Below are 8,568 nucleotides of genomic sequence, written 5' to 3' on the forward strand. Positions count from 1 at the left end.
CTGTCCAACAGTCCTTTGCGAGGAAGATGAAATATCACAGCAGTCATCCTGCTGCAAAGCGGATAACTCAGGTCTTGTCAGCCTGGGTGGTGAGAAACGTGGTTCCGGTATCCATCGTTAATTCAGAGGCAACTAGAGACTTGATTGAGGTACTGTGTCCCCGGTACCAAATGCCATCTAGGTTCCATTTCTCTAGGCAGGCGATACCGAAAATGTACACAGACCTCAGAAAAAGAGTCACCAGTGATCTAAAAAATGCAGTTGTACCCAAGGTCCACTAGTCCACATGTCCGTGGTTAAGTGGAGCAGGGCAGACTCAGGACTATATGACTGTGACAGCCCACTGGGTAGATGTATTGCCTCCCGCAGCAAGAACAGCAGCGGCGGCACCAGTAGCAGCATCTCGCAAATACCAACTCGTTCCTAGGCAGACTACGCTTTGTATCACCGCTTTCCATAAGAGGCATACAGCTGACAACCTCTTACGGAAACTGAGGAACATCATCACAGAATGGCTTACCCCAGTTGGACTCTCCTTGGGATTTGTGACATCGGACAATGCCACCAATATTGTGCGTGCATTACATCTGGGCAAATTCCAGCACGTCCCATGTTTTGCACATACATTGAATTTGGTGGTGCAGAATTATTTAAAAAAACAACAGGGGCGTGCAAGAGATGCTGTCGGTGGCCCGAAGAATTGCGGGCCACTTTCTGCCTTCAGCCACCGCGTGCCGAAGACTGGAGCACCACCAAACATTCCTGAACCTGCCCTGCCATCCTCTGAAGCAAGTGGTGGTAACGAGGTGGAATTCAACCCTCTATATGCTTCAGAGGATGGAGGAGCAGCAAAAGGCCATTCAAGCATGTACATCTACCCACGATATAGACAAAGGAGGGGGAATGCACCTGACTCAAGCGCAGTGGAGAATGATTTCAACGTTGTGTAAGGTTCTGCAACCCTTTGAACTTGCCACACGTGAAGTCAGTTCAGACACTGCCAGCCTGAGTCAGGTCATTCCCCTCATCAGGCTTTTGCAGAAGAAGCTGGAGACATTGAAGGAGGAGCTAAAACAGAGCGATTCCGCTAGGCATGTGGGACTTGTGGATGGAGCCCTTAATTCGCTTAACCAGGATTCAATCTGTAGAAATCAGAGCAATACATTTTGGCCACCGTGCTCGATCCTAGATTTAAAACCTACATTGTATCTCTCTTTCCGGCAGACACAAGTCTGCAGAGGTTCAAAGACCTGCTGGTGAGAAAATTGTCAAGTCAAGCGGAACGTGACCCGTCAACAGCTCCTCCTTCACATTCTCCCGCAACTGGGGGTGCAAGGAAAAGGCTAAGAATTCCGAGCCCACCCGCTGGCGGTGATGCAGGGCAGTTTGGAGTGAGTGCTGACATCTGGTCCGGACTGAAGGACCTGGCAACGATTACTGACATGTCGTCTACTGTCACTACATATGATTCTGTCACCTTTGAAAGAATGGTGGAGGATTATATGAGTGACCGCATCCAGGTAGGCACGTCAGACAGTCCGTATGTATACTGGCAGGAAAAAGAGGCAATTTGGAGGCCCTTGCACAAACTGGCTTTATTCTACCTAAGTTGCCCTCCCTCCAGTGTGTACTCCAAAAGAGTGTTTAGTGCAGCCGCTCACCTTGTCAGCAATCGGCGTACGAGGTTACTTCCAGAAAATGTGGAGAAGATGATGATCATCAAAATGAATTATAATCAATTCCTCCGTGGAGACATTTACCAGCAATTGCCTCCAGAAAGTACACAGGGATCTGAGATGGTGGATTCCAGTGGGGACGAATGAATAATATGTGAGGGGGGCGATGTACACAGTGAAAGGGGTGAGGAATCGGAGGATGATGAGGTGGACATCTTGCCTCTGTAGAGCCAGTTTGTGCAAGGAGAGATTGATTGCTTCTTTTTTGGTGGGGGCCCAAACCAACCAGTCATTTCAGTCAGCCGTGTGGCAGACCCTGTTGCTGAAATGATGGGTTCGTCAATGTTTTTCTTTTCAATCTAAGCCCCTGCAGTTTTCTGTAAGAATCTGCTTCGCTATGATGATCAACAAGTCACAAGGGCAAACACTCAGGGCTGGAGGCGTAGATCTTAGGACCAGCTGCTACAAGCATGGCAAAGGTGTCACTATCATTGGTGACACCCAGAGAGGCAGCGAGGGAGATTGTAATGCAGTGCGCGCAGATAAGCAGCGCAATGGTAAAAAGGAGGCATGGTCTCATAGGTAGGGGTGTGGCCTGTTTTCCTGAATCTCCATTTTGTTGCTCCGGGTATCCCGGGGGTTGAGTGCTGCACCCGGGGACTAGTGTGTGAGTGGTGCTGGCTCCTGCACAGTGACAGAAACTGGGTGTTGCACGTAATGTTACAGTGAAACACCCATATTCTGTCACTGAAGAGGAGCCGGCACTTTGGTGTCACCCCCCTTGGCGGGTGACACTCGGGTGTGGGCCGCAACCCCGTTGTGATGCCACTGACCCATGGGAAGCTTTACGTGGCTTACCCATGTGTTAGTAGCCCCAAGCATCTTTTGTGTTAGTCCCTGAAGAAAAACTTCAAATATTTACAAATACATTTTGTAATCAATGGGCCTAATTCAGTAAGGATTGCAAATTCTGCTAAGTAACAGAATTTGCAATCCTTTGGTTCGCATGCTGGGGCCACCCAGCATGCCGCCCCCCTTCTTGACCACGCTGAAATTGCAGTCTCAGTGCAGTTCAGCGTGTTCATAAAAAATGGGTTAGCCTCCTGTTGGTGCAGACTGTATGTGTGCGCAGGAAGCCGCCACCATTTTTGTGATCGCAGCTGCTGCATGTGAAGTCATGCAGCAGCTCTGACCACGCCTCCTGTTTCTCCGTTGCCGACCCCATTTTGTAGCCCTGCCCATGCACCGCTCCATCTCCGACTTGGAAATGGATTGTTGCTGACCCACCCCCCCCAGCACCAATTGACAGTCAGAAGCGATCGCATTATCTGCGGGGTGCCGCAGAAAATGCAGGCGCATGCGTATGCTCTTAGCAATTTTTGCAGTTGGATTGCTTATTGCGATTGCAATCCAACCTGAATCAGGCTCTATTACCTATCACAATGCACTGCGGGTAGTACAAAATGGGGTTAATATAAGAGAAAACCCCCCCAGAGCTGTGCTCCTTAACTGTCCCTGGTGGCTAGTGGAGCGGCTGCCCAGTAATCAGTGTCCACGCCAGTGCGCACATGGCCCACCCCCTACAGCCACGCTGGATCACGGTATAGTGTGGGCACAGAAGTCCCTTACCTCCCTTTCATCAGCGGCCTCGTGATCCCGGAGGGCGGTGTGTGTGTGACTGACCTTAGGAAGAAACCGGAGCCTCCGCTGCAGTGACCCAGCAACCAGGGCACGGGAGTATACTGCGCCGCTGGGAGTGATGGAGCTGCAGTAAAGATGTCTATTAGACCTAACCTGCTGCAGCCCTTGTAGATTCTTATAAAAAAAAGTTCTTCTTTTCTTGTCAAAATTAATAGCTAAGAATAGGCTGCCTGAGGCAGCCCCCTGTTAAGTGGCCTGCTACTGAAGGCACCAACTACAAACTGAGCTCCCTGTTCATGGAAGCGAGGTTATAGAGCAGGGGGCGCTGAGCATCTTGGGAACAGTCAAAAGCTTTGAGCCTGTTGGTGCCTCAGATCAAGATCCTACTCTACACCCCAATGTGAATCCTTGTGGAGTCCAGTGTACCCCACAGAAGAAATGAATGTGTCACACCAATTGGCAGCAACATTAGAATAGCTGCTGATGGGCACAATTGAGAAAGGAAGGGGGGAAAACATTTGAATCCAGCACATATATGTAATTTGAATATGTAATTTGTACCTTCCTACTTTAAAATGTAATGGATGACCCTCACCCTGTGAGAACTATCTTCATGATCAAGAGATCTCATACGCAAGAAAAGCATGTGTTGGGATAGGGCTGTGGAGGGCGGCTGCTCGAGCACACCCCCGTCAAGTTAAGGAGATTCAACTGAGGAAGCACAAGGGAACTCTTGTCTGGGGACAACAACTGCAGGGAGACCACATCTTTTCAGATGAAAATGAGAGGGCGGAAGGCTGCCTAATACTGAAGCACCCTCAAACATCAAACCATATGCAACAACTAGTACAAGCATTCCTGGGGAAAGGTCTGCAGCAGACGGATTTGCATACGGTGATGTCATCCAAGCAGTGGGCCAAAGTTGGCTGGAACCCTCATCTGCATATGAAAAGAGAAAAGGGGCGCTTGGATGACCCCTAGTTCGCATTGAACACCCTCCACCCTCCTTTGGTGTGGGGCTCATGTTGGCCATGCCCCAGCCCCTGAAGCATTCAAGCTGATTTCTTGCAGCAGCTGGGCACTGTAACAGCTCCAGAGCTGCTCTGTAAGGCAAATAAAAGGGTGTGGGCCCTGCAACACCACCTGTAGTTCGCATTGTGCGTTGGAAGGCACAAAGTAAGCAGACGGGAGAAGTCAGGATAGTGCGCAAGGGCATAGAAGGGAGGGGCTCAAGAAAAGAGAAGTGGAAACAGACAGCAAACTAGGCTGGAGAGAGACCTGAAACAATGAGATCTAAATTATACCAGAGCCAACCAGGGGAAAGCACAAATGCAGTCCCTCCTCCTACCACAAATTATGCAGTCGAGATTCCCACATTTGGGGAAATCACAGAGGTCAGCATACCCAGAATGCAATGAATGAACCTCACCCTGGGAAAACAATCTTCATGACCATGGTATCACCTAAGCAAAATAAGTATAATTTGAGATAGGGCTGGGGAGGGCCGCTGCTCAGGCACACCTCCGTCAAGTAAAGGAGATTCAACTGAGGCAGCACAAGGGAACTCTCATCTGGGGACAACAACTGCAGGGAGAACACATTTTCAGACGAATGTGTGAGGGCAGAAGGCTGCCTAATACTGAAGCACCCCCCAAACAACAAACCAAATGCAACAACTAGTGCAAGCATTCCTGGGGGAAGGCCTGCAGCAGATGGATTCGCATATGGTGATGTCATCCAAGCAATGGGTATAGTTGGCTGCAACCCTCGTCTGCATATGAAAAGAGAAAATGGTCACGCAGGGCATGGCGGCCTTTGTGGGGTTGCGCTTGGATGACCCCTAGATCGCTTTATACACCCCCATCAGTGTGGGGCTCATGTTGGCCATGCCCCAGCCCCTGAAGCATTCAAGCTGATTTCTTGCAGCAGCTGGACCCAGTAACAGCTCCAGAGTTGCTCTACAAGACAAGTAAAAGGATGTGAGCTATGCAGCACCACCTGTAGTTTGCATACACACATATATAGGACAGCATCTCTTATATGCCCCAGGGGCAATAAAATAGTATCCTTATCTAGGGTATCCGTCCATGCCGCTACAGCACTACACATACACACCCAGGCCGACGCAATTGCCGGTCTGAGTAAGGTACCTGAATGTGTATAAATGGACTTCAGGGTAATCTCCTGTTTGCGGTCAGCAGACTCTTTGAGGGTAGCCGTATCCTGGGACGGGAGGGCTAACTTCTTGGATAAGCGTGTTAATGCTTTGTCCACCCAAGGGGAGGATTCCCATCGTAACCTATCCGTTGATGGGAAAGGATACGCCATAAGAATCCTTTTGGAAATCTGCAGGAGATTCCCAAGCTTTTTCACATAACTCGTTCAGCTCGTGTGAGGGGAAAAGGTTACCTCAGGCTTCTTTCCCTTGTACATATGTACCCTCTTGTCAGGGATAGGGGGCTCCTCTGTGATGTGCAAAACATCTTTTATTGCCATAATCATATATCAAATGTATTTTGCCAATTTTGGCTGTAACTTTGCATCATCGTAATCGACACTGGGTCAGAATCCGTGTCGGTATCTGTGTCAACAATCTGGATAGTGGGCACTTATGAGGGGTGGTCTTCTGTTTGCCGGCGGTCGGGCTCCCGGCGCTCAGTATACCGGCGCCGGGAGCCCGACCGCCGGCTTACCGACACTTATTTTCCCTCGTGGGGGTCCACGACCCCCATAGAGGGAGAATAAAATAGTGTGGCGCGCGTAGCGCGCCACCGTGCCCGTAGCGTGGCGAGCGCAGCGAGCCCGCAAGGGGCTCATTTGCGCTCGCCAAGCTGTCGGTAAGCCGGCGGTCGGGCTCCCGGCGCCGGGATGCTGGTCGCCGGGAGCCCGACCGCCGGCCACCCGTAGTGAACCCCTTATGAGACCCTGACAGTCCCTGCGACATAGGATCAGGCATGGGTTGAGACCCTGACTGTCCCAAAGCTTCAGCCTTGTCTAATCTTTTGTGCAATGAGTTTACACTAGCATTTAAAACATTCCACATATCCATCCAATCAGGTGTAGGCGGAGACACCACATTCATTTGCTCCCGCTCCTCTCTAATATAGCCTTCTTCCTCAGACATGTCGACACACGCGTACCGACACACCACACACACAGGGAATGCTTTTACTGAAGACATTTCCCCCACAAGGCCCTTTGGCAGAGCTGGCCCTAACCAATATGATGCCCTAGGCAAGATTTTGCCTGGTGCCCCCTAGCACCACCGCTGGTTCCGCCTCTGACCTTGCACCTCTTTCCCAGCACCATCAACCCTCACCCATAACAGTACTTATTTTGGTGTTTGTACCCCCTATATTTTAAACAGGAACAGTTCGCACATTTGGCGCACAGTCCAAAAAGGGGTGTGTTTTTGCTGGCAATGGGCATGTCCACACAATAGTACCCCCAATTAAAATTCCGCCACACAGTACTGCAATTTTATTCACATTTGATCACGCGATAGTGTCCATAATTCACATTACATCCCACAGTAGTATCACTTTACCGTATAAACGTTACTTCTCACAGTAGTGCTCCTTATTCACATTACATCACACTGAATTGCTCCTTATTTACATTACACCACACCCTATTGCTCTTTATTCACATTAGACGACACAGTAAATGCCCTTTCTATACGCAACGCTACATATTAGAGCACCTTATACACATAATGCCACACATTAGTAATGCATTTATACACATAATTCCACACAGTAATGCCCCTTACACATATGAGACACATCATTAATGTCCTTATAAACATAATGCGTCTTACACATTATGACAACCTTTATTAATGCCCTTTTACACATAATGGCCCTCATTCCGAGTTGTTAGCTCGCAAGCTGCTTTTAGCAGCATTGCACACGCTAAGCCGCCGCCTACTGGGAGTGAATCTTAGCTTATCAAAATTGCGAACGAAAGATTAGCAGAATTGCGAATAGACACTTCTTAGCAGTTTCTGAGTAGCTCCAGACTTACTCGACAACTGCGATCAGTTCAGTCAGTTTCGTTCCTGGTTTGACGTCACAAACACACCCAGCGTTCGCCCAGACACTCCCCCGTTTCTTCAGACACTCCCGCGTTTTACCCAGAAACGGCAGCGTTTTTTCACACACACCCATAAAACGGCCAGTTTCCGCCCAGAAACACCCACTTCCTGTCAATCACACTACGATCAGCAGAACAAAGAAAAAACCTCGTAATGCCGTGAGTAAAATACCTAACTGCATAGCAAATTTACTTTGCGCAGTCGCAGAGCGAACATTGCGCATGCGCAATTAGCGGAAAATCGCTGCGATGCGAAGAAAATTACAGAGCGAACAACTCGGAATGACCACCCTTGCGCATGCGCAATTAGCGGAAAATCGCTGCGATGCGAAGAAAATTACAGAGCGAACAACTCGGAATGACCACCAATGTCCCTTACACATATGCCGCACATTATTAATGCCCTTATACACATAATGACACACATAGTGCCCCTTACACATATGTTGCACATTATTAATGCATTTTTACATGACACACATAATGCTCCTTACTCATATTCCGAACACTACTGCACAATCAACCCACTCACATGCACACAGCACTCACACTGCCACTAACACTGTGACCTCTGCCTCTGCTTGGGTACAGATGTGTCCTCATAAATCTTGCCTCAATGCTAACGTTGGGGCATCTTTTTTTTATTAAAATGCATCTTATTTGCATTGCTATGTTGTTAGGATGCACAACCCTCTTGTCTACCGTGGTATAAGCAGGGGAGAGTCCGGGGAGCTTCCTCTCAGCGGTGCTGTGGAGAAAAAATGGCGCAGGTGAGTGCTGAGGGAGAAGCCCCGCCCCCTCGGTGGCGGGCTTCTGTCCCGCTTAAACTGTACAATTGGCGGGGGCTCATACATATATACAGTGCCCAGCTGTATATATGTTATATTTCTGCCAAAAAGATGTTTATATTGCAGCCCAGGGCGCCCCCCCTGCGCCCTGCACCCTTACAGTGACCGGAGTATGTGAGGTGTATGGGAGCAATGGCGCACAGCTGCAGTGCTGTGCGTTACCTCAATGAAGATCATGAAGTCCTCTGCCGCCTCTGAAGTCTTCTTTTCTTCTCATACTCACCCGGCTTCTATCTTCCGGCTCTGCGAGGGGGACGGCGGCGCGGCTCTGGGACGGACGGCGAGGGTGAGATCCTGCGTACCAATCC

At 49.5% G+C, this 8,568-nt stretch overlaps 1 non-coding gene across 1 annotated transcript; it reads right to left on the bottom strand.

Annotated features, from left to right (window-relative positions):
- Positions 1-4,631: 4,631 nt before the first annotated feature.
- LOC134987267 (U1 spliceosomal RNA) lies at positions 4,632-4,797 on the bottom strand. The gene has a single exon (XR_010192963.1). It is a non-coding gene; the product is annotated as a U1 spliceosomal RNA (small nuclear RNA).
- Between the last annotated feature and the right edge of the window lie 3,771 nt (positions 4,798-8,568).

The sequence above is a fragment of the Pseudophryne corroboree genome (genome assembly GCF_028390025.1).
Source record: "Pseudophryne corroboree isolate aPseCor3 chromosome 7 unlocalized genomic scaffold, aPseCor3.hap2 SUPER_7_unloc_8, whole genome shotgun sequence".
Taxonomy (NCBI): domain Eukaryota; kingdom Metazoa; phylum Chordata; class Amphibia; order Anura; family Myobatrachidae; genus Pseudophryne; species Pseudophryne corroboree.